This window comes from Prionailurus viverrinus, chromosome F2 (genome assembly GCF_022837055.1).
Source record: "Prionailurus viverrinus isolate Anna chromosome F2, UM_Priviv_1.0, whole genome shotgun sequence".
NCBI lineage: Eukaryota > Metazoa > Chordata > Mammalia > Carnivora > Felidae > Prionailurus > Prionailurus viverrinus.
In genome coordinates this window covers 40,339,822-40,365,859 of record NC_062578.1, presented here as the reverse complement: position 1 = coordinate 40,365,859, position 26,038 = coordinate 40,339,822, and positions in this window count along the sequence as shown.

Sequence of the window (26,038 nt, the reverse complement as noted above, 5' to 3'; positions counted from 1 at the left end):
ACAGCATGGCCTGGGTGGTTCTCAAACTTTGTGGTCCTAGGATCTCTTTACATACATTAACCAGAGTTTCTGTTTAAGTAGGTTGTAAGTCTATGTGTTTATCATATTAGAAATTGAAACTAAAATTTAAGAAATATATATATTTTTAAAATTTTATTTAAAAATAACAATAAACCAGGGTGCCTGGGTTGCTCAGTGGGTTAAGTGTCGGACTCTTAGCTTCGGTTCAAGTCATGATCTCATGGTTTGTGAGTTCGAGCCCTGTGTATGGCTCTGTGCTGCCAACATGGAACCTGCTTGGGATTCTCTCCCTGTCCCTCTCTCTGCCTTTCCCCTTCTCTCTCTGTCTCTCTCTCTCTGTCTCTCTTTCAAAAATAAGTAAAAATAAAAGCTTTAAAAATAACAATAAACCAATCAAGTACTAACCAAATAACATATTTTATGAAAAATCACTATATTTTTAAAAAATTCGTGAGAAGTGTGCTATTGTTTTACATTTTTGCAAATCTCTCTAGAGTCTTACCTAAGGAAGATAGCTGGATTCCTATACCTAACTCTGTATTAGTCTGTTGCAATATCTCATGTCATGCGGCTTCTAGAAAACTCACTATACACTGTTGAAAAGATGTCAGTGAGAAAGGCAAATAATTTCTTAATTACGTTATGAAAATAGTTTTTTCCTTACAGATGCCTTAAAAAGGTTTTGGTGACCCCACATGTTCCCAGACCACATTTGGGGAACCGTGCTGTGGTTAAATCTATATTCCTCTCCATTATATAGACAGAAGGATAAATTTAGAGTTTCTGGAAGAGTCATTTCTGGAGAGAGGAGAGGAGAGTTAGAAAAATATTTCAAGGAGGGCTGATACTCACAATCTGAGAAAATATTTGGGAGAAGGCCCTGAGAAAATGGCATCAAGCTAGGTCTTTAAGGGGCTTCTGGCCAGTATAAAATTACAGGTCATTAAGGAATGGCTAGTGAATGGTTAAGTTAATAATGTCTAGTATTCAATTTTAAGAATAACTCCTTTTGTTCTGGTCCTAAATCCATGAGTATGTGTTTGTTCTACAACAAAGAATAGCAGCCTCAGGACTGAGAATAAGTTTTTTTTTTTGCGGTAGACATAAAGTTTCAGTGTGGACAGTTTCAAGGGACACATAAGCCATCACCACCTTGGTAAATCACTTTGGTATTCATCACAGATATATAATTACCATTAAAATGTTTTTCTTTAAATGTCAAAGAAATATGTCACCCGGGCAGTAGACAACTCGTGTAAGATCATCAGAAATAGGATGTTGGATAGTTGAGTCAGGTTAGGCTGGATTTTACCTAAACTTTCTGGGTGTACCAAACAAGGTATCCTGAAAGTGAGGGATGGGGACTGAGAAAGTAGCAGGTATTTTTATTAGTTGTTGAGAGATATATCAGTCAGTGTGCTCCAGAGGAACCGAACCAATAGGATATATGTAGAGAGAGAGCTTTGCTTTGAGGGATTGGCTCAGGCACTTGTGGGGAATGACATGACCGAAATCTCCAGGATAGACCGGCAGGCTGGCAATGGGTGTGAGATTGGATGTTGCAGTCTTAAGCCTGAAAGTAGTCTGCAGGCAGTATTCCTTCTTCCTTGGGAGACCTCAGTCTTAAGATTTTTCAACTGATTGGCCCCACCACATTGTGGAGGATAATCTGCTTAACCCAAAGCCTACTGATGACAGGTTACGTCTAAAAATAACCTTTGCAACAACACCTAAAGTGGTGCTTGACCAGTGACTAGCTAAACTGATGGATAATATCAACATTAAAAGGGGTATGGATAGCTTGAACCAAAGACCAAGAACAAATAAAAAAATGTCAGGTAACAACAAGGGCCCGGATAAGGTTGGAGGCCAGTTTTGTTGTCACTACTCCACATGATTGCTGGGATTTTCTCAAGCAGTGCTTCGGAGTCTGGATATAGGAGTAGAAAAGATGAATTATGGACATGTCCCAGGGATGGAGGAGATGGGCAGTTAGGATCTGACTGTATGAGGAAGATGAATGTGAGGAAGATGAGCGATGGCTGATCAGATATTTATGTAATTGAATAGGTCAAGGCTAGTCAGGAAAAGAAGGGGCGCTGGAAGGGTCTGTATGACTGAGACAGTAAAGTGGTCTGGAGATCAGAGGGCCCTATGGCATCAAATGCAGGGGTGGTGGGAGTGACTACTTGAGAGCGTTGACCAGCTGGAAATACAGGAAACTGTCATCAAAGAATTAAGTGTTAAAATTTGATATGATGTGTGAGAAGGATGTCATCATTGACAAATCCAAGCAGAGGAATGGTTTTGATGTTGGATAGGTCTTCCACATGTTCATCGGAATCACCCAGGATGGTGGCCATGCTTGGGCTAACGAGGAAGGTTGTAACTCATATGCCAATATTTATCATTAATTGGGGTGGTATAACAAGACAGTTGTTAGAGACAGTGATGAGAGGTAGTGGTATGTGACCAGGTGCCATGTGCCTCAGAGATGGAGTGTGGGAAGCAGTAAGATTTTGAAACAGCCTTGTAAAGCAAAAATAATGCCAAAATTTTCTCAGGAGGCTTGTGGAGTTATGAGTTTCAGGAGAATAAAATGCTTCCATCAGGGAGGGTGTAGGGAAACAGCATAATGGTTTTGGTAATTGTCAAGATGGGGAAAAAATATCTTCTGATGACTTCGAGGATGTAGTTTGTTTTCCATGAAATAGGAGTTTGAGAAGTTGCTGTTAAAATTTGTTGGAGCAGTGGAGGTTAGAATTCCTATATGAGAGATTTAGAGTAGAAAATTGGTTGGAAGTGGGGGCTTAGAGACTTGTCTGGAAGCTGTATTTGCAGCACAAGTACCTTATTTCCTTTGATTGCTGGATGCAAAAACCTCTGTCATCCGTCCCTTGGCTTCTCACTCATTTGGGTGGAGGTGGGTATGTTGAGGCTGGAAGAGTTTGAGATGAGAGAATGGAAAATCTCCAGGGACAATATTTTAGCTAACAGTGATAAGAGGCCCACTGAAATGAGCTGGTATCCAGGTAATGACAGTGTTCTAACAGAATCACAGCAGACCAGCTCATGTGGAGGGGGTGCCTCGATGGCCGTGAGAAGCCGGAGCCAGATTCAGGGCTGGCAAGTCAAGGGCTTGGACACTCGGTTCATCCTACTCATCTAGAACTAAACTTGGTTCAAAAGTCACTCTCTAGAAAATTCTTTTCCTGACCCGCCCTCTCATAGAGAAGTGATTATTTCTTCCTTTACCCTGAACATGTTTGTTTTTTTTAATTTTTTTTAATGTTTTTACTTAGTTTTGAAACAGAGAGAGACAGAGCATGAGCAGGGGAGGGGCAGAGAGAGAGGGAGACCCAGAATCCGAAGCAGGCTCCAGGTTCTGAGCGGTCAGCCCAGAGCCCGATGTGGGACTCGAACTCACAGACTGGGAGATCATGACCTGAGCCGAAGTCGGACGCTTAACTGACTGAGCCGCCCAGGTGCCCCTCCCTGAACATGTTTTATCAGAGCGCATACAACACTTTTTGGTTTATATACCTCATCACCTCTCCTCAAGCCTAGGCTTCCTGAAAGCAGAGGCTCTATGTTATATGATGTTTTGCCCATGGTGCTGAGTGCCGGGAACCTGCTGTCAGCACGAAAATTATCACCATCACACTGTAAGTGGCAAAGCTGAGTTAAACTCTGTAATTCACTAATTCATTAGATCAAAACGTTTGAATATTCATTACGTGCTAGGAAAATGCTGACTTGGATCCACAGAGATGATCATGACAGACATTGTGCCCTCATGGCTCTTAGAACTTAGGGACATTCTTAATTTCTTAATCTCAGTCAAGTTCAGTATACACTAAGGAGAAGCCTGAAAACCTTGAAAAGGTATCAGTGACAACACCATGTGAATTCAGACCTCTTTCCAGGCACCGAAGGACGCTGTGGGTAAGGGATTTTCCGATTTCACAGCTCCATTAGCCTCTTTCAAGCAACACTATTGCCTCACCTCTCAACCTCAGATTGTGTGTCTGCCCTGATATGCCCCGGCCAAAAGCATGACCCTGGGCACATGGCTTCTCTGCATTCAGGGCAAGGCTCATTGTCAGGATAGCAGGTTTCACTGGGCTGGAATCATGGTTCTAGAATTAGAGCGAGCTCTTCAGAGAACGGAGTGGGCCCAGATTGTGTTGGCCAACATGCTCGGAGGTGCATCGGCGAAAGAGAAAGCAACTGTCAGCGCTCAGAAGGAATATGAGACAAAACAACATGGTGCGTGTTGGACAATTCAATAAATAAACAGAAGTATTTAAACAGCATCCCTCAGGCAGTTCATTTGGTGAAAGAAAATGAGCCTCAAGTCTCAGGAGAACTGAAACAGCAATTATCAGCATTGCTTCATTGATTCTTCCCCCTCTCTACTTCTCTTTCCCTTCTCTCCTTCCACTCAACATTTGAAGATCTTACCTGTGTCTTCTTTGTCCCACAGCAAGAAAAACTGCTAAGTTTGACAAACTCTTTGGTCTAACAGAGTCAGACCAGCATGGCCTGTCCGGTCTCCTTCACCCGGCCCCAAAGGGATGCTAGGCCCAGAGCAATGACTCCTTCTCAGTCCCTTCAGGAAGCAATTCATTCCACGAGCGTCTTAAGGGATAATCTTTACACGCCTTTCTGTGTGCCCTTCATCACAATTCTATTGTCAGCCATGTGAGTTCAGCTGTTAACTGCTCACTTAAAAAAAAATGATCTCTCCCCACCCTCATTTTCCCCAGTAACAGCCTGACAAACAGATAGCACCTGCCATTGCTCACAGAGGAAAATACAAGAAAATGGAAAACTAAAGGCGCGAAGCATGAGAATCCCACTAATGCTCGATGACTGATCTTGTTAGCACGCATAGTGCGTCCTCAGATTTTTCCAGAACCTTAGATCTCTCTACTGAACAACCACAAACACACACAAAAGCACTTTGGAGCAGGCTGCATAGCACACCCCTCCCACCCTCTGCCTGGAGCTTGATTGTCAGTCTCATACACAAACCCAGACAATGCTCTCAATAGGCATCTTTTGGGGAGACAATTGCGGAAAGCATGATAACGGGATTTGTCACCCTGATGTGGCTGCTGTTTCAGCAAGCATTTCAATAATGAAAGAAAGTTTTACTAATTGTAAATGTGAATGAATTTCAGCTGTCTCTTAAAAAAATTCTTTTGGAAGAAAGCCAATTAAGATCATCTGTCTAATGCATCTATTCACCCCCACTGCAACAATATGTCAGTTATAATAGATGTCTAATAAACTCAGACTTCTCAGGACAGGGTGCTGAGCGTGCTGAAACAAGGGAGGGATGAGAGGTTCTACCTGAAAAATGTTTGCAGGTGACTGATGAAATTTTCCTCTGTGAAATTTTAGTCCATAGCGGGGTAGAACTAGGGGGCATTTACAACACACGAAGATGGAGTAAGTTTCAAAACAATGATGTGTAGTATCCAGAGCCGGGCTCTTTCCTACTGGCGGCCTGGTGCCCTAACTGTCATCTTTCCAGGGAACTGTGAGAGCCAATTGTCAAATCTGTGGCCTGGCTGCTGGATGCCTACTGTCTTCCAGGCAGAGGGGAAGCATTTATGTTAAGCAGAATGCCCAAGTGCCGCGGAAACTGAAGCACAGGCAATTGTGCTGACAAATTCTCTTCCGTGAAACATCTTCACCTACGTGGATGGGACTTTTTCTGTCACTGTCTCAGCCGTTTCTCGGAGTTGCTCAACTAGCTGACATTACTTGTTGAAGGCCCCACTGTAGTTAGTCCAGTTAGGGTACTCTGGTCTGCTCTTTGGGGTCATCGGGTGCTTTCTGCGTTGTGATGTGCGTGTGAGTGGTGACCCACACCTACTTCACTAACATCCAGAGTCCTGTCACTCCACTTACGAAACATTACTAGTGCCTTTGCCAATATCAACATCACCTCCACCATCACAATTAGCACTAATGCCATGAAGCTGGCCAACACTCTTGCTACCCCTCCTACAACAACATGGCCATGTTCATCACCCGTACCACCAGAACCCTTAACATTAGTGTGGTAAACTGCATGATGACTCCCAACAGTATCCAGGTTTTGATCCCCAGAAACTGTAAATGTCACTTTATATAGCCAAAGGCACTTTGAAGATGTGATTAACAATCTTGAGATTTGTCGGGATATCTCAGATTATCTGGGGCTTCCAATCTAATCACAAGGGATACAGAGTTTCTAGTTCCCAAATGACACTTTGACATTGTTCTCTATCAGGGAAGGGGGAAGTTAAGATTAGCAGCCTAGATATTTGTGCAGAAGTCCTAGATAGTAAGGCCCCTTCTCTTTTCAATTCCAGATTGTTCTATGAGGACGGTACAGTATTGATTTCAAGTTTACATAAGACACTTGCTTAGAAGCAAATTACAGGTAGGTACTGGCCTATACATTTTCTTACCTTAACAGTTCAAACCTCAAACAGGAGGTAAAGTATCCTCCTTTATCTACTTACCCTTGACCTATGGCCTTAGCCATGCGTGGCATATGCAGATGATTTTGAGAATATTCAGTTGTGGGTAGGCTACATGTATAAAAGTCTAGAGACACGGGAATGCTTTTTCTAAGTCTGTTTTTCTTGAAAAAAAAAAATCCCATTGAGGAAATTATCTGATGCTTCATACTCCCACACATAAAAAGAAAGCAGCCAGAATAGGAAGAAAGTCATCAATTTTGTTTATTACCATTGGCAGGATTTACTAACCATCTATTTGCACATGGCTGGGTCCTGGGCAGGGTGGCCCTGCTCTTTTAGAGCTACAATGAGCCTGAATAATTTAGATTAGGTGACTACACTAATTGAATTTACCACGTAATTAGCTCACGGTTTTCACTTCACTTTGCCATGCAAATCCTTTCTAAAAAGTAAAACCTATTCTAATTTAACTGTTTTATAAATACCTCAGATCAAAGCTTGGCCAACCTACTTATATATTTATAGAAAGAATATACCTCTTTTGAGATATATTTTTGAAGATTAAATGTAGCATTGATATGATTATTTTTTCTTTCATACAAGTAATATGACTGCATTATAAACAACTTGGAGAATTGACAAATACATAATCTTATCTCTTGGACATAATCACTTGTAGCAATTTGACATTTTTCCATTCACTTTTTCCTATACTAATAGTTGTCATATAATTAAAATTAGAGTATATTACAGATAGAATTTAAAATACTTTAAGTAAAATATATTTATTTATTTATTTATTTATTTATTTATTTATTTTTAAACATTTATTTATTTTTGAGACAGAGAGAGACAGAGCATGAACAGGGGAGGGGCAGAGAGAGAGGGAGACACAGAATCGGAAACAGGCTCCAGGCTCTGAGCCATCAGCCCAGAGCCCAACGCGGGGCTCGAACTCACGGACCGTGAGATCGTGACCTGGCTGAAGTCGGACGCTTAACTGACTGCGCCACCCAGGCGCCCCTAAGTAAAATATTTTTAAATGTTCACATTAATTTTCATTGAAAATTATGGGTAACCGTCATAGTGTATACACATATTTACCTAATATGTAACAAATATAAAAAAATTGGGGCGCCTGGGTGGCTCAGTCGGTTGAGCGGCCGACTTCGGCTCAGGTCTTGATCTTGCGGTCCGTGAGTTCGAGCCCCGCGTTGGGCTCTGTGCTGACAGCTCAGAGCCTGGAGCCTGTTTCGGATTCTGTGTCTCCCTTTCTCTCTGACCCTACCCTGTTCATGCTCTGTCTCTCTCTGTCTCAAAAATAAATAAACATTAAACAACAGAAATTTGTTTAAAAATATATATATATAAAAATTAAAAATGTAACAAAATGTTTTTGATGATAATATGCTGAAAAGCAATTTTAGAAAATTGAAGTTATGCCAAATGTGACTTAATTTATTTCTATTTGGCATACTAAATTAATTTATTACCTGTAAGACATATATAACCATCATCATTGGTTAGATGCAATGGAGTCTTGTCTGGGTGTCAGTAAATCTGATAACCTGTCATTGGAAGCCATGCTTAGTGCACATCAATGCAATCTGAGAAACATAACTCTTACGGTTGAACCTATGAGCATTACCATTCGTTTTTACATGATATTTAAAGTACATACTATTAAACCATACTACAAGCTGTACCTAGACCTCTGTAAAGTAGCTTTGATATTTTGTATGGGAATCAACAATTAAAAATTTGAAATACCATTTGTGTACATGTAAGTGAATACTTCCCTTTTTGCTTTAAAGATAACTGTTAATATAAACGCTAAAATTATTCCAACTTCTAGTCTTGCTCGTATAGCTTTAAAATGTGTTCAGTATAAAGCAGATACAGAATTCATGTTTCCTTTATGTTCCTTTATGTGTTAGTGCCTCCATCGGTAAAATGGAAACATCTACTTAATATTTATGTAAAAAATACAGTTGAAAAGAATTATTTATAAAGCATTTGGAACGATAATATTTCCTTAGGAAGCAAAACAAATGCAACAAAATTCAAATTTATACAAATAGAAATAGCAAGTGTATTATCAAAATAAAAAACACAGAAATTATCATCAAATACTCATCTCTATAGCATCTTGGGAGCAGAGTGGAACACTAGAAAAGACATGGAATTTGGAACTAGCTGTTTGGGTTTATTTGGGTTTAAATCCTGGCTCTGTTCTCACTTTATGTTATTTGGGACAAGTCTTAATGACCTTGAACCCGATCTTCTTCATCTGCTGAAAACAACATGATTGTTACACAGGGGTTTACCAAAATGTATGATCTTTGCCGTAGACATTTTCCTAGAGCTGTGCTGTCCAATGTGGCAGTCACTAGCCACATATGACTATTTAAATTTAAATTTCAGAAAATTAAGTACAGTAAAAAATGGGTTTTCTCAGTTGCATTAGCCACATTCCAAGGGTTCACTACATGGTTAGTTGCTACTATATCGAACAGAAGAAATAGAGAAAGTATTTCCAGCATCATAAAAAGTTCTACTGGATAGGACTGGTATGAGCATAACTGTTACTTGGAAAAAGAAAGATGTGTGTTAAAAAATGTTGGAAGCAGTGAGTTAAACAAAGTGAAACATGTTACTGTACTGCAATACACATCTCGGAGCCTTGGCATAGACCTTCTTGTGCTCATGCCTCTACTCTCACCCCTCAGTGGGACTCCGGTCCTGGATTCTGGCTCTCCCTTTCTGCACCACGGTTCAGAAAGTGCCTCCACGCGGAGCGGGAGGGCAGGTGCTGCAGTCTCACCTCCTCTGTTCCCTATCTCTCAGAGACCTCTGAGATCTCCTGCACTGCCTGTTATCTGATGTCGAGAACTGTTGTTTAATGTATTTTATTCAGACTCCTTGTTTGTGGTGAGAAAACTGGTTCGATATTAGCTGGAAGCAGAATCACTGGTTGACTTTTAGGATGTACACCATGTCGATGGAAGGGATAAGTGCTGTGTGTTGATGCTTTTAAGAAGGGCTGTTACTTTTATAAAGGAATGTTCATTAGCCACCTTATTAACTACGTGGTGAAACATTGCTTTTAGTATTTTACATTCTAACATGATTGTTTTTATTTCTTTATAAGTGCTTTACTATTTTTAGTGAACACGGGGAACTGGTTTAGGGGCTGGGGTCAAAATGAAATGCATGACAATTTTTCTTACTTAAAATAATGGGAAATGGTCTCCTTAGCCAAATCATGCACAAGGTCTGAATTTCAGAAATGTCCGAACTACTAATGATAACTGAGAAATGTCTTGATGTGGAAAAGGCACTGACTGTTCACTCACACTCCTTATCTGTCATTTTCACAACTATATCCTAAGGACCTAAAATAATTCCTGGCACATAATGAGGTACCATGAAATATTTGTTGATTAAATGAGTGATAGGTCTTCAAGATGGAATCTTCTGTGATGATGATGATGATGAGAATTATGATTATTGAATATTTGTTGCTATTTTAATTAGATAAATTACACTGAGCCACTCCATGTGCTAGCTGAATTAACTAAAATCCCATGATTTTTGGCCCTGTCCAACCCCTAATATTTGTGTAGCTGAGGGTAAGAGTACAAACGGAAGCCCACATATCACAGATCCAAATGAGAGTTTTAAGTCAGTTACTGAACATTTCAATAAAATATGTCCTATCCAGCTTCCTTGATAGATATATATTCATAATAACTAGCAAACCAGGTTTGAATTTAGAATTCTTTGACTCTCAGTGTTTATATTCCAAGGTAGGGGGAAATCTATTCCCATCCCACAGCCTGTCCTCCACCCTTGGCTTTGTCCTGACCTATGAGGATTGTTGGATACACACTTTTAAACATCCCACCTACATGTCCAAGCTCTGGCCACAGTCTATGCAAGCACCTGTCCCTTGGTCACCCCTCCAGCATAGGGACATTTATACCAGTGATGAATTGAGACTTCAGAAGCACTGACCCAAGGACTTCATAGACATTTGGGCAGATAATTCCTTGGCCTAAGCATCAGGGACTTGATCTGGCAATCGTGGAAATGGAGTGTACATGGCTTCATGTACACATCTCCCCTCAGTCCAATATAATCTTTTCCCTTAGAGAGAGGCATGGAACTGGAGAGCCAAAGCAGGCTCTCTAACATCCCAGGACCAGGGCCCTTCTTGGCTGGACCTAATACATTGGGATTATAAGTATATGGGAAAATGCAAAAGTTGAGAAGCTATTCATGTAGTGTTTTGTTTTTTTTTTTATATTGATTTGTTTTTGAGAGGGAGACAGCTCAAGCCGGGGAGGGGCAGAGAGAGGGGGAGAGAGGACCTGAAGCTGGTTCTGTGCTGACAGCAGACAACCTGATGCGGGGCTGGAACTCACAAACTATGAGATCATGACGTGAGCTCAAGGTGGTCGCTCAACTAACAGAGCCACCCAAGCACCCCTCACAGAGCTGTTTTAATAATGGCAGGCATTTCTCTCCATCTGACCAATATCCACATACCCGTCTTTCCTATAAATAGAACTCTCATTTTGTTTGGGGAGCAACATTCCCAGCTGAGAAGCTATGTCTCCAAGATGCTGTTGCAATTAGGAATGATCATGCACTATGGTTCTGGCCAATGAAACATAAGGACATTTTTTTCTGGGGATTTCTGTGAGAGCTTTCTTCTCTTTGAGATCGTCTCTCCCCTTCCCTCCTTGGTGCTTTCTTTTTCTTGTCTGGAGCACATATACGAACTTGAAGGTAGAATGGCATCTTTATTATCATGAGATGAACTCAGAGATAAAAGTCACATGGTAAAGCTGACATAACAGAAACATACAAGAATCCTGGTAGGTTGAAGACATTAAAGAATTGCTTCACCAGCCTTATGTGAACATAAACCCTTATCTTGCTAAGCCATTACAAGCATGTCTAATAAATGAGTCCAAAAGCAACTATGAATAAGATGCAATCAATCGATTTTATATAATCCTTACTCTTCAACAAATGTGTGTGGTGTTTGTTAGCTTATTCCCATAACAGGGGAAGATGATCAAATTTATGAATTAAATTTATGAATTATCTTTTTGTCTGTCCAGTAGATTTTAAGCTCCTTGAATAGAGGGGCTGAGCTTTATTTATTATTTTCCTCAGTGTTTTCCATATAATCTGAAATATAATCTCATCAATGACACAAAAATAGAGATGTGCTAAAAGTTAAATATCTTAACTATTGTCTTTTTGGTGCCAAAGAGGCACTCAATATTTAGAATTATAAGTCACCTGCATTTGCATAAGATGAGTATCCTTGATATGATTTTCTACAGAAAAAATACAGGACTTAATTGAAAGAGCAGCATACACAATGGCAGAATCTGGAATCTGATAGAAGAGATTTGCCAAGAAATACAATTTTCTTCCACCTAATTCCTTGTATCTTTTGTCTTTTTTAGAAAGTCTCTAATCTTTGATTTTGCATCTAAGTCTTTTTTTTTTTAACGTTTATTTATTTTTGAGACAGAGAAAGACAGAGAATGAACGGAGGAGGGTCAGAGAGAGAGAGGGAGACACAGAATCTGAAACAGGCTCCAGGCTCTGAGCTGTCAGCACAAAGCCCGATGCGGGGCTTGAACTCACGAACCAGAAGATCATGACCTGAGCCCAAGTCGGATGCTTAACCGGCTGAGCCACCCAGGCGCCCCGCATCTAAGTCTTATTATATGTACATAAGTAGAAAATTAAGACTCTGTAAGACATATCCATATTTTCACTTGAAATTTCCTCTGTGTCTACTCTAGGATCCAAATCATTTTTTTGAAAAACTAAACAAGATGATTTTCCCTAGTTTAGAAAGTCTTAGATATTAGCTTAGCGACGAAACCTGGTTAGAAGTTCATCAGACTTGACATTTAGATTTTCTTAGCAAAGGTAATTGATTAGGAATCATCAGTCCTTTGTAGGAAGAAAGGTTTTCTTTCTTCACCTTTCTTTTCTTTGAATGGAGCAGAGTTGGCCCATCAAATTCTAGGTCCTTTCTGAAAATGCACTTTGTGAACACCTGCTATAATACTCCAACATCTTCAGCATTAGTACACTCAAGATGATATCAATTTATTAGGGCGTTCTGCTTCTATTGACATCCACAAGTTTCTTCTCCCTTTTTCCTCTTCCAAATTAAATAAGAAACGGTGTCACATATCATTTATTACTTACTTCCTCAGAGGATCTCAACAGAAACTATTATCTCCTTCAAATCTTTTGTGCTCTCTTTATTGAAAATTTTCAGGGAGAACTGAACCAGTGTACTTAACTGTTGACCTCAGAGCTATGGTAGCACAATTTTTGTGCCAGAAAAATACAGAAAATAAGAGAGCTGGAAAGATACACATTCAGGATTACAAAAAAGAAAAAGCCTGCACTATGTTCTGATTAACAAGAATTCAACATATCGCATCATCTGAGGCACAACTAGTTTAAAAAAAACACTGAATAAACGATATAATTTCATATTTAAGTCACTATAGCCCATGGCATGACATAGGAATGTTTTCAAAGAAGAAGAATTAGAATAAAAATAAGCTATTTTCCGATTGGCTTAAACATATTCGTATTCATAGCAAATGAAGACTAAAGATAGGTTAAATCTTGTGGTAAACATTATCAGTCTTCATTTGTAAGCTTGTATTAGTTAACCGAACATTAATTCTGCATCATCCTAAACTGGAAAAGGGAAAACTTAGTTCTGCTTTCTCCTCCTGCTAGGATTCATTGTTCATTTGTTCACGTATTCATTATTTTTTTAGTACTTCTCTACGAAGAGGTTCTACAAATAAATACAAAACCCTGATCTGTGAAATGATATAGGTATGCGCAATGGGGTCTCTCCCTTCTCTGAAGAAGCAAGACAATAATTCTTGAATTGAGTCCCGGATCAGGATGCTTCAAAATTGAGCTGGAGAGATGATAGAAGAAATAAGGAATCGATCGTTGGTTTGTTGTGACAGGTGAGGAAAAGGGAGACTTTTGGTACCAGCAACTTGGTGAGTGGTGTTGCTATTTGTTGAGAGGCAACAGTCTGAGATAGTAGATGATGAGGTAACTCTGAACTTTGTTGGGTTCTAATTGCCTGGGACACATCCGAGAGGAGATTCCAACCGGCAGTTGGATCCAAGGGTCTGGAGCTCATGAGAGATGGCGCTGGAGCGCAAAGCCCTTAGCAAGTAGGCCTTTGAGTGATGGGCTGCCTTCAAGAGAGTTTGGAAAGAGATGAGACAGGGGATGGCCGAGATGGCTGTTAGACTGGAGCCTAGTATGGGCGAGGAGAGCAGAATGAGGGGCTGGAGTCAGGATGCCTTTAATATGAGACTGAAGGAACTGGGTTTTGTTTTCTACGTTCTGTGGAACAATTGGAAGTTTTCATATAGTTCGGTACCTCGGTCAAAGCTTGGTTTCAGAGGCTTAATCTGGAGTGAAAATAGGCTGAAGCCAGACGACCCAATTTGGAAGCACCCGGTGAGGAAAGGTAATGAAGATGTGAGTGTAGATCCGGAGGAGGTGTAGGGTCGGACACATTCCAGTGGTAGATGCTGCACACTAGGCAACTGATAGGATGTGCGGGAAGAACAGGTGACTGGGAAGACGGGAAGCACCACTGAAAGGAGAGAATGCTGAGGTTGAAACGAAGATTGTAGGATGGACATTGCTTAAAGTTTCACATTTAAACAGGCTGTGGCGGAGGTGGGAGGAGACTTTGCCCAGGCTTGGACACCTGACCACAGCTCTGCCGGGGAAGGCTGTCAAGGACGGACTGGCAGAATCCGGAGTCATCTGGAGAGGCGATAGCTGACTCCGTGAGGGTGTTTTCTGCCAGAGAAACACTGCCCACATTAAGGCGTAAGGAATAAAAGAAGATAAATTTGAAAGAGACTCTTAGGAGACAGGAAGTGGTTTTGTGCTTCCATTGTCATCAGATACCCCTGGTCTATTTAAGATGAACCGCGAGGACAAGTGACTTCTTTGGATTTATTGGTGACAACGCTGAACTGAATACCAATCTTGACCTTTGTATTGTTTCCTCTGCCCGTGCTTTTAAAATAATCATTAAAAAAATAATTTTCTTGAGTTTTTAGAAAATGAAAATGTTTAACTCAGCGTTGGCATTCACACATACTTCCTGAGAACACTGTGGCTGAGGACAGGCTCAGCCAAAGAGCTGGAGCAGCCTCCCAACTAAGCCAGTTAAAGGCTACCAGTTTCCCACTATCACTTGGGTAATGCAGGAGCAATGCTAAGGTATTATTAACTATTCAGATTGTTCCCTGGTTCCTGCCTGTTCCACAGAACAGTATGGCAGCCTGAGTTGTTTTGCAAAACACCTTTCAAAACTGGATCCCAGTTTTTGCCTTACCTGCTGACATTTAAAAATAACTGAGTTGTTTACTCTGTTTTCATTTCTCGGAGCAAATAAAAGTAAAAAAAAAAAAAAGATAGTTAGCATTTGGGTCTTGGAGCCACAGTTGGAGATACATTTTTTTATTCTCTTTCCTTCTCGAATGTATTTTTTTTTAATGAAAGGTTGTTATTTTTGTTGATTGGCCAATTAGAGGAGCCGGTGGCTGCTACCTACTTCTAAGACTCGATTCTATTATAAAACCTCAGAGGCTAACGCTGCTTCAGTCTTGCCCTAAAGGGACATAAAAGGATACACTTGCAGTTAAGTCTCCCGGCAGATGAAGGAGCATAAACCATTGATCACAATGCGAAATGCTGAAAACTGAAAAGGAATCCAATTTATTTTAAATAAAACTACTCTGTTCTCCAGTGACAGATTCCAGAATCAGACAACAGAAAGGAACTGACAGCAGATGTTTTAGAGTCAAGACACAGAGAGACTGAGTAATAGTATAGAAAAGAAATTGCTTTGAACTTCACCCCTGCTTTAAATACTTCAAATCAATAGGGTCACAGAGCTCTTTAATAGAGTGATGAGGTCTTGCCCTAGCAGATCTGCACAGTGACAAGTTGATGTGCGTCCTAGCAGCAGGGTCATAAAAATGGCAGGCTTCTCCCTGAAAGGGGGCTTTGTGTGAGCGGGGTCCCTTTGGAGTGACTCCCCTGTATGGCCATTCTCGAGAGCCAGGCCCTAATAGTCTCCATCTAAATGGGACTGACCTCATGAATTACCTCAGGAAACTTAATCTATAAACTGGCTTCTTCTTATGCAGACTGATGAATTCTTGTTTATTCCTAAATGGCTGTCACAAGACCTATTCATCAAACTCTTAAGGGGGGAAAGGAGGCTCACAGAAGCCAGCCTCAAGTGCGGCACCGTTAAATAATCATTAGGCTTCACGGCTGGTCTTGAGACCCACTCCAAATCCACAAAGCGGGCTTCTTTTTTATTTTTTAAACTATTCATCAGAACTGCATTTAGATGAGATTCTGACCTGATAAAGAAAAAAAAAAAAAGAGAGTGCTTTTTGTCACTATCAGTTTCATGGCTGTGTGCTTTTTCTTTTGAGAGTTTTTTTTTTAAACAAAAGTAAAAGAAAATAAAGGCAGATGGCCAACTCTTTTCAATATCCGTTTGCTTTATTTGAGCAGTTTAATGTAGTGAAACAGAGTGAAATGTTGCTACTTGCTAAGTGGTAAACAACACCATTACCCAGAATTCTGCTGTAGATTGGTACAAAACAGGGTGCTGGTGATTAATTAAACTGTTGTTGTAATTGTAATGCATGATACATAATAGATAGTGTGCCGTGTATTTTAAAAGCAGCAAATTAGCAAATAATAACTTTCCTACATAGCACATCTCCATTGCTTGCCGCTAATGCATAAATAATCAAAAATAAAAGGCTATTATGTAACTACCTAATAAAACGAATGTTTCGGATGTTCACCAATCTGTAAACATGTGCTAGTCAAGCTACACACCACGGCTGCTGTGGGTCAGATGCCCCTGGAGGCAAGAGAAAGAATTTTCTCCCCAGTGGACTTTCCCGTACCTACTGAATATATTGTTCCCCATCCTAATGGTAGACAGACATGTGGTGGTCTGCTAGCCATATATTATGCTTTTGTGGGGTACCAGCCTGGGTTATAGAAACGGCTGCACAAATACCTTTCATACAGAAAATACAAAATGCTAAAAAGAGCAATTTTATTCTACCATCTTCATATTTTGTCTAATATGTCACTGTCATGATTTTTTTTTAATAGGAGGATCAAGCTGATCATTCCTCTTTCCTGATTCTTTCTATCTGAAGTTCTCTAACATGTGTAAGCAAAGAAAGAGATCCGAGAGAAGGTAATTTAGGCAAACAAGTGTAAGCTGGCCACTCATTTGGGAAGACTGATAAAAATGCATGATGGAAAGAAGGGGTTCATGTGATTTCTATGAACATGAGAAACTTTCAGCACACGGTCTTTCTCCCTTCCCATGTCTTACTTAAGCTGAATGATGAAACTTGGATTTTTTGGCCTTTAATAGCTTAACTGAGTTATAATTTACATGCTGTAAATTTCACCCATTTTAACTGTACAGCTATTCAAAGATCCTTAGTAAACTTACAGAGTTGTGCAACAATTGCCATGATTTCAATTTTAGAGCATTTCTATCAACTTCAAAAGATTCCACCTACCCATTTGTGGTCAATCCCTGTTCCCACCCCCAGTTTTTGGTAATCACTATTCTGGACTCTGTCTCTCTCTATAGATTTGCTTTCTCTGGACCTTTCATATAAATGGAATCACATAATGCACAGTCTTTATTGTCTGACTTCTTTTACTTAGCACAGTATTTCCAATGTTTACCTATATTGTAACATCTATCAGTATTGCATACATACTCATGGCTGAATAGTATTCTGTCACATAGATATCCCATCATGTTTATCTGGTCACCAACCGACGAACATTTGAACATACTGTTTCATTTCTTTTGGGTAGGTTCCTAGCTGTGGAATTGTTGGCTCATGTGGTAAATTTATTCAACCTGGGATTTTAGAATTATCTCTATTTGGAAAATGATATTGAATTCCAAGACTGAAAAGCTCTTGGTCATTTGTACCCTGGTGGGACTGGGAGATTCTGGGTCTGTTTGCCTGCCCACCTTTTCCACGTGTGGAAACACAGCCACAGTCCTATTACTCACCCTGCTATTCCCTGAAGGGTTGCTTCTCTGGAATTCCTGAAGCCAAGAGAGAACTGGAAACAACCAGCTCAGACTTGGTTAGCATTGTTGTTTGGGTGATGTAGATGAGCAGATTTGCAAAGGCAGTATTTTGGCACACAGTTGTAAGCATGCAGACCAGAGGCAGTCCCCTCATGACTGGAAACGAGGAGAGATTGGAGCTGGTGAGTCTCATCCTTTGGCCTCCGGCTGTTCCATGAGGACCCATGAAAGAACTATCACATATTCCCAGGAGGTCTGGGGCTCCATGTTTCCCATCTCACCCTACCCTTTCTTCCGATTAAGGAGGCCTCTGCCTGGTCCAGTGGCTGGGGATTATTTTAGGATACGTGGCCACCTCTGTGCTTTCTGCTACCAGCCTTTGGCTTAGAATGCTGGTAAACCACACTCCATCCTACCTACACTCCCAGTAAGTAAACACAGATGATAATTTCCCTAAGTGTAGTCTAGTAAAAGTCTGATCAATGCTATAAAGCAAAATGTAGTTGATTGCTGCCTGGCATATAAGTAATGCATTTCAACACTCACTGTCTTCCTTTAATAGTGTAGGTAACATTTAGTCGATAAGAACTTAGGGTGTGTGTCTGTGTATGTGTGTGTGCGTGTGTGTGTGTGTGTGTGTGTGTGTGTGTGTGTTTATGCTTCCTTCCCCTGCCAGACACAGGGATTCTGCTCTCTGCCCCGTAGGGGGATTCAGTAGAGCTCAAAAAATTAGCCAAGTGAAACAAGGACATCCTGGGAGCTGAAAGCAGAGTAAATCCCGCAGAGTGAGCTTCCCAAACTTGTGCAGAATTCAGAAGTTTCATGGAGCATAGACACTTCCTGGTGGGAGATGAGAACATTATGTACACAAATAACTGTTTGCACAGGGTGTGTGCCATGCAGGTTCTGCCTGCTTGTATTTGTTTCTTCTCTGTTCCTTACAAGTGTCTTTCTACTGCAGCTTTGGCAATGTAACCAAGGACTAGGATGTACTTGGGGTGAAAATTGTACCAAAAAAAAAACTAATTAGTTTGATTCTTTGGGTTAGCTGGCTCTGAGACTCACATAAGCCACTTTCATGAAAAGGAGACTTATTTGAAGAATAAATGTGATGAGAATTGGAAATGAAAGACAATCCAGAGCCCAGGAAGCTCTAAGGGGACAGGGCAGTTATCTCAGTCTTACAGAATGATGATCATCAGTCTTCCTGCAAGCCCCGCCCATTGTCCACCCATTGCTGATTGATCAGGCTGCGAGTCTTCTGCAGGACTGAGGAGGACGGGACTTACCTGACTGACCACATGATAACCTTCACCCCTACTGGGTTGAGTGCTTTGCTCCAGGCCACCTCATAGATTACTTGCCAAACTGTGGATGATTCTTGAGCTGCTTTTCCTCCCTGTACATTCATCGGACCTTTCTGCACAAGGGCCAGGCAAGCAGTACCTTTGAGAATTAGGAAATTCACAGTTGAATAAGGCAGGAGTGGATTAATCAGCTCAATGTAGAAGGCAGACAAAAGGGGATGGCTCTTGTTCTTGTGGCAAACAAATAAGCCACACAAAACAAAAACAAGAAAGGATTTTGATTTGGATCTGTGGCAACTGTTGAGGCATAAACTCAGTGAGTGTGAACTGAGTTCTTACTTGTATAAAACATTGTGCAGGTCCTGACTACAAAGAAAATAATAGGGAAGCACTAGTTGGGTCCCTAGTAGTGTTAGGAATTATTTGCCCATCTATAAATGAAAAGACTGAGGGTCAGAGAAATTGAGACTTTCTCACAGCCAAACAGCTGAGACCAGTAGTGTCTGAACTTGAACCCATGTTTCTACACACACTATAGAACGCAGAGATTATTTGTCTAGTGTTTGCTGTATGTCGTTCATGAGTTTGCTTTGTTGGTATAGCTGTGGTTGAGCTAGAGCCTCTGACAGATGTCACCAACTTTGAGATGGCTTCCATCTAATCTGCATGGATTCCATGACTCCACAAAGCTCTGAGAATTTACTGGAGTCACTTCATTTAACAGTGACCATCAATGGCTTTTACATGATCTGAATAAGACAAAATTCTAATGCTACTCCTTATTAACTGTGGTAATGAGACAATTTCTAAATGATAAAATAATTTAAAACCCACAAACTGAAATAGCCTTGTAGTTGCTTTTTCCTCTCAAAACCGAGAGCTGTTTTCTTTGGGTAGATACACAAAACTCAACTTTTCTGAGGTAATTCAAAGAACTTGTGTTTAGATTTAAGGTAACTTGTAAAAAAAAAAAAACAACAAAAAACCTTAATATGAAAAAAGGTGGAAAAGGAAAAACTTGCAAACAATTGACATGAACTTTCAGCGGTGTGACCACCAAGTCCAGGTGCCCAGTTAATAAGCCTCCCAACATGAGCGCCAACAGCAGCTTCTGACTCCGTCTCTGGCCCCCCGGAAGTCCTGTTTCTTTTCTCATCATGGTGGCTGGGCTTATCTTGGTCCTGTTCTTTTTGAGAGGATTCTGCTTTCAGTGGATGTGATGAGCTGGGTCCCCTCTTAACCAAGTAAATAACTCACTAGCGATTTAGAGCTATTCTTGCAGTGTCGTTGATCTATTCTGAGGCTATCCTCTCCCACGGGTGGAAGGTGTGATTTGCTTGTCTTTTTCTCCCTCCTGTGTTCTGTGAAGTGGCTCTGTCTAGAAGAACGTTGGAAAGAGTTGGGTACTTTCTTCACATGTTACAGAATCGGTGAACTAATAATGATCAATTTGCCCAAAAAGAAATAAAATATTTTTCTTATCTAGAAGAAGCTGTGCTAAATGTGAGGAACGTATCGCACATGATTTTTCCGAAATTCTCCACCTATAGGAGTCAATCTTCTTTATCTTCTTTCCCAGTTATAATCAATAAGAATTGATTCTACCAAAGTAATTTATGCCTAGAGAAAGAGTAGTATCCTTCTAGAAAAACTAGTAACCCACAAGCTTTGTTCGTGTGTGTGTGTGTGTGTGTGTGTGTTTGGAATTGCTTGATCTCAAGTCGGGTTCTCTCTCTCCAAACTTTTTGCCCCAACACCGCTAACTTGTATTAACTTATTTAACAATATTTTATTTGGTTTGTTAATGTCACTTTGATTTATTTTTTAAGAATTTGATGACACTGTGGGGTATTACAAAACAGTGAAAATATTTTATTTGAATTATCTGTCCTTCAACTGTGAAAAGCAGAATGAAAGTCAAAATGAGCATGGAGTGGAAATAGATTGCTTTCTTTGGAAACCAGGTTTTCCTTGTAACTGTTTGCTGTGGATAATTTCCTGGATTCATAAACTTGTTCATGTAACATGTCTATCCCTTAACATTGAATTAATTAATAGAAACTCTATTTAAGTTGTATTCCTTCCACTAGTGAAGAATTTTATAGGCATGGTTTCTATTTTACTGTTACTGATCATGATTACTAGATATCATCATTTTGGTTGCAGTGATTAGGCATTATAAGAAACTACCTCTTCCTGAAATCTCTCTCACTTCAAGTCTTAAATTTATTTAGAAAATAGGAAAATTACTATTGACATTAGTTCAGTACACTATGGTTTATAAAGCTGTTTCAATTTCAATATGGTATCCGATCCTCAAACCAAGCATTTGCAAGAAGTATATCGAGAGCTTCTGACTTTAAATCCATTAGAGGGTAAGTGTTGAAGCTGAGATGAAAAGTCAGCTCTCCATTCTCTGAGTTTAATACTCCTCTTTTCTAAGAGTCAATATTATTGAAAAATAGCATCTCAGAGGCAAGGAGTAACTTCACAGTTCCCGTTCAGTCTCAGTCAAGAACCCAGTATATAGGAAAAGTTATATATACTAGACAGTCAGAGGAGTTATCAAGGGAATAGCAGCTTGTGTTCCCATTATATGTGTGCAAACTCATCATTTTTGGTCAAAGTGGTAATCCCACCATGATTTCCCCTGGACACTCTGGCTCATCTCTCTTTGCTCCCAAATGGTCAGTGTTCAAACACCAAGTAATAAGAATAAGCCAAATATAGTTAGGAAAAGAAATTTGCTGTGAAGAAATGTAAAAACCTGTGCCACAGAGGTCTTCGCCCAGAGGTTTGGCTATATTGACAGGATTGATCATGCTTTTATTGGTTTCTACTCCCCCTTAAAAGCCTATGAAATCTATCTCATGGGACATCAGTCTTTCCTATTCACAATGATTCAAGCATAAGTTAATAAAGACTTTTTTCTTGAGGAATATGGGTAGGACTACTCCCACAAAATCTGTACTCCTGCCGTGATGGAGTCTTTATGGTCTTAGCGACACCAGATTTAGGCTGAGCAGACAGATCCCAGTGGAACATCCTCACTTCCCACTAACACAACCCAATGGATTTTAATTCCCTGTATTTGATTAGAAATAAGGATAATAAGATTGAACCAAAATATGAATTTCCACATAATGAACCTGTTAAACAATGGAGAATCATTGTAGTTTAACAGGGTAGTACTTTGGAATGTTAATTACTGTATATTTTCAGAGTTCGCCAGGGCCATGTAGCTTCTGAGGTTCAGAATCTTAAGTCACAAGCAAGTAGGAAGGATTTGTGTCCTTACACATAATTTGGGGTGAATATTTGGTAAGGAAAAGCAAGATTTACCATGCACCTTTCTCCCCAACTTCCAAGACTGGCATCTAGTCATTCCAGATTGGTGGGGGAAGGAGAACGTAGAGGTGAAACAAAAAATGAGGTAATGTTGTGGATCCCTGAGCAAAGAGCCTTGTCAGCCTGGTTCCTCCACCTCCTTGAAGTAGTAGTTTAGAAATATGAAATATGGCAGCTGGGAGAGGGGAAATTTAGAGAGAAAAGAAACTGAAAACTTACTTTTTATAAAGCACAGGAACCCTTGAGAAGCTTGTAACAACCAATACCACAAAAATAAACAACCGTTGGTGAAAATAGACCTGGAATTTGCTGATCCAACAACCTGAACCAACACTCAGTAGATTAGATTAGGATGAAAGATGCAGCATTTGCAAAGGATGACGATGCTTTTAATTGTATTAATCTGGATATAACTCTCCTTTACTTCCCGGGTCAATGATCAATTATGCTACCACAGAGCAGCTACTAAACATTAGGGTTTTATTTTTTCCTATATATTCTTCAAGCCCAAACTAACCAAAAAGTGAGACATTTTTGTTAGTTGGAGTTTTTGGAGACCAGCAACAGGAAGCCGAATTTGGCTAACCTAAAAAGAAAAGGCAATTTATTGCAAGGTTATGGGAAAATCTCAGGACTGAAGAGAAGGCAGAAAACAAGACACGAGAAGGGCAGGAGCCAGGCAGCTTCAAGGGATTCGGGAACATCACTATTGAAAGGAATTACATGGCAGCCTTTTCCAGGCACCGGGGCAGGAATGAGTCGCGTCCAAACATATTCATTCTGTCATGCAGCTCATTCCTTGTATCCTAAAGAGAGAACTTGGGTGACACAGTTGCCATTTGGAGAGAAGAAGAATGGATTTCCTCGGCTGACGGTACCACTAAGCTATATTAAATGGTATGGAGGCAATGTCGCCGAAAGGAAGCCAGTTCTAGTATCCAGACAAGAAGGAACTGGTGTCACAAAGCCGACCGGCAACACGGCTGTGTGCCATTTTGACGTTTGTGAATGAACAGCAGAGGTGCCTCTAATAGCTGTGCAATAGTTCCGCGGGTTTCTGGCTTGCAGATTCCATTTGCACAAAGGATGTCAGAACTGCTCTCAAGTGCCAGTTGCCTTTCAGAAGAAGGAACAACTTAACAGATCCTGAGATGCTAAGACTGGGTCCGAGCCAGAGATACTAAGTGCTGAACATTAACATTTGGCCAGTGACCATGAAGTCTCCTGTATGAAGTCATATATCTCTTCTTAAACGAGAGAGTGTCCTTCCCAATCAACTTGAAAAACAACCCCAACACACCCATTATTTAATGTGCTTTTGTAAATATCTTCTGCTGACGGAATGTTCTGTTGTAAGGGAAACGACTACCTCTTCATTCATCGCTGAGATCAGTACTAGGAAGCTAAATATTTGGGACGTCTCCATCCTCACAATTCACAATTAAGTTAACTTTACATCTAAAGTAAATGATATATTTTCTTTATTAAACTGAATGATCACCTGCATTCATGATCAAAGAATGAAAGATGGGCACTTTTCATTACAGTCTAAAATTTTTCAGTCTGGAATGATGACATTCTGACTTAAATTATGCTTAGCCTTCTGAGGGACTTGATGTACCAATATACTGGGTCTTTCAGCTGCACTAAAGACCTAGCAACTGCTTTCTATATCAATGCATTAATCACTCATTTATTTATATCACTTATTAGAAACCAATTATTATAGAATACTCAATATTATAGAATATTCAGTGTATGACCCATACTGGGTCTTTCAGCTGCACTAAAGGCCTAGCAACTGCTTTCTATATCAATGCATTAATCACTCATTTATATCACTTATTAGAAACCAATTATTATGGAATACTCAAAACTCACTTAGGGACCAATTCATTTAAAAAAAATCAATTATACAGTTAGGTTGTATAATGTACCAATTAGCCTAAATGATTTTAGGCTTTTGGAAACTATTTGTAATTTACAAATATATCTCACTAAGTAATAGAAATGATACATAAATAATTCAGCAACCTGCATTTTTGTCCACATAATTTCTTGTGACAGTACCAGATATCAACACTGGAAATGGGGATATGGAAAATACAACTCATCACTGGCTGCCTACCAAACTGCAAAGAGTACTTGGGGTAGGTGGTAGAAACAGCACCTGCTGTGGGCTCGTTCCTTCACGCAATCTAATCTGGAGGCATAAAACTAGAACAATTGATTTCAGGCCCAGCTGGAACACAGACACAACATACAGGCATATACAGACACACCCTCAAATGGACACATAACATACACACTCATAGACAAACGGAGAGCATAAAAGAGCTGACTCCCCAGGCCGAAGGAGGCGACTCCTTATTATCTCCAAGGATAAGCTGGTGAAATCCATACTACAAAGCAGTTCTCTGTTTCAGTTTCCTCTTTGTGTTCCTTCCACCACGGTATGCTCACTACACTGCACCTAACATTGTTCTTTCATTGCAATTGTTCAGTTGGGTTTTTTTTCTCTTTTTTTAAATAAGAATATCAGTGAAAAAATCCGCAGTTTAATGATGTCATTTTACAGCAGTCTCTACTGTGCCCAATTCTTTTCTTTTTGAAAGAAGCATAGAAGAATTCATTGTTTTATTCCATGTTGGCACCTCCCCTTGTTCCATCTAGTAGAAGTGTCAATGAGAAACCTAACTTCAAGGCGGGTGCTGGTGAGGACAGGCAAGAGTCCAAAATCATTCACAAGCTCAGCCATCAGCTACTGGACACTGGAGAGTAAGTCCTCTCCCGAGGGAGTATTTGAGTCCTGCAACGTCCCACCCCGGGTTCCCCCCTCTAAAAGGAATCTGAAGTGAAATGTAAGCCAAGGCCAATTTGTAGGAGAAAATAACACCAGATTTATTCAGTGTATGATAAAAACCACATGTATGTCGAAGACAAATTTCATGCTCAGAATCCATGACGTTCCTGGTATTTTGCTCAGATAGTCCTGTGAAATTCTTGGAATCTTGAATATTATATTCTAACCACTTTAGGGCAGAAGCTACCGTCACACACATGGGCCTTGGCACTAATTGCTACACCTCTTTGATTTGTCTTTGAATTTTCAGTGCTGCAAGAGCTCCAAGGAAACATTTAAATAGATTGATGGTGATCAGAAAATTGAAATACTAACAAAGTAATCCCACACACTACTTTATTTCCGAAGTAAAAACTTGGGTTGTTTCAAATATATCATTTTCTCAACTTTATAACTTAGACAGCAGCAGAATTTCATTTTGAAACAGTAAAAGTGTATGAGGACAAAACGAATCTTAGAGGCAAATGTTTATATTCTCATACATGCATTTTTAGAATCGTTGTCATTCATCACAGACAGTTGGAAAGCCCTTTTTTAAAATTCAGTCCAGCTTTATTTTTCTACTTAAGTGCATATTTATTTTCAGAATTTCAAAGTTTTGTTTTGTTTTCTTGCCAGTTTTGTAAGGCCAGTTGTTTCTTGCTGTTTTCTTTCTTCTAAAATAATTAACTGACAAGAAGGACATTGAATTTTACATCTCCTGGGGATAGCCCTGATATGGTGGGGTCATCCAGTCCTAAAGAGATCTGTCTCATAGAGTGATCCTTCTAGAACATGATTTCATGAGATGAAAGTTACTTCATTTTCA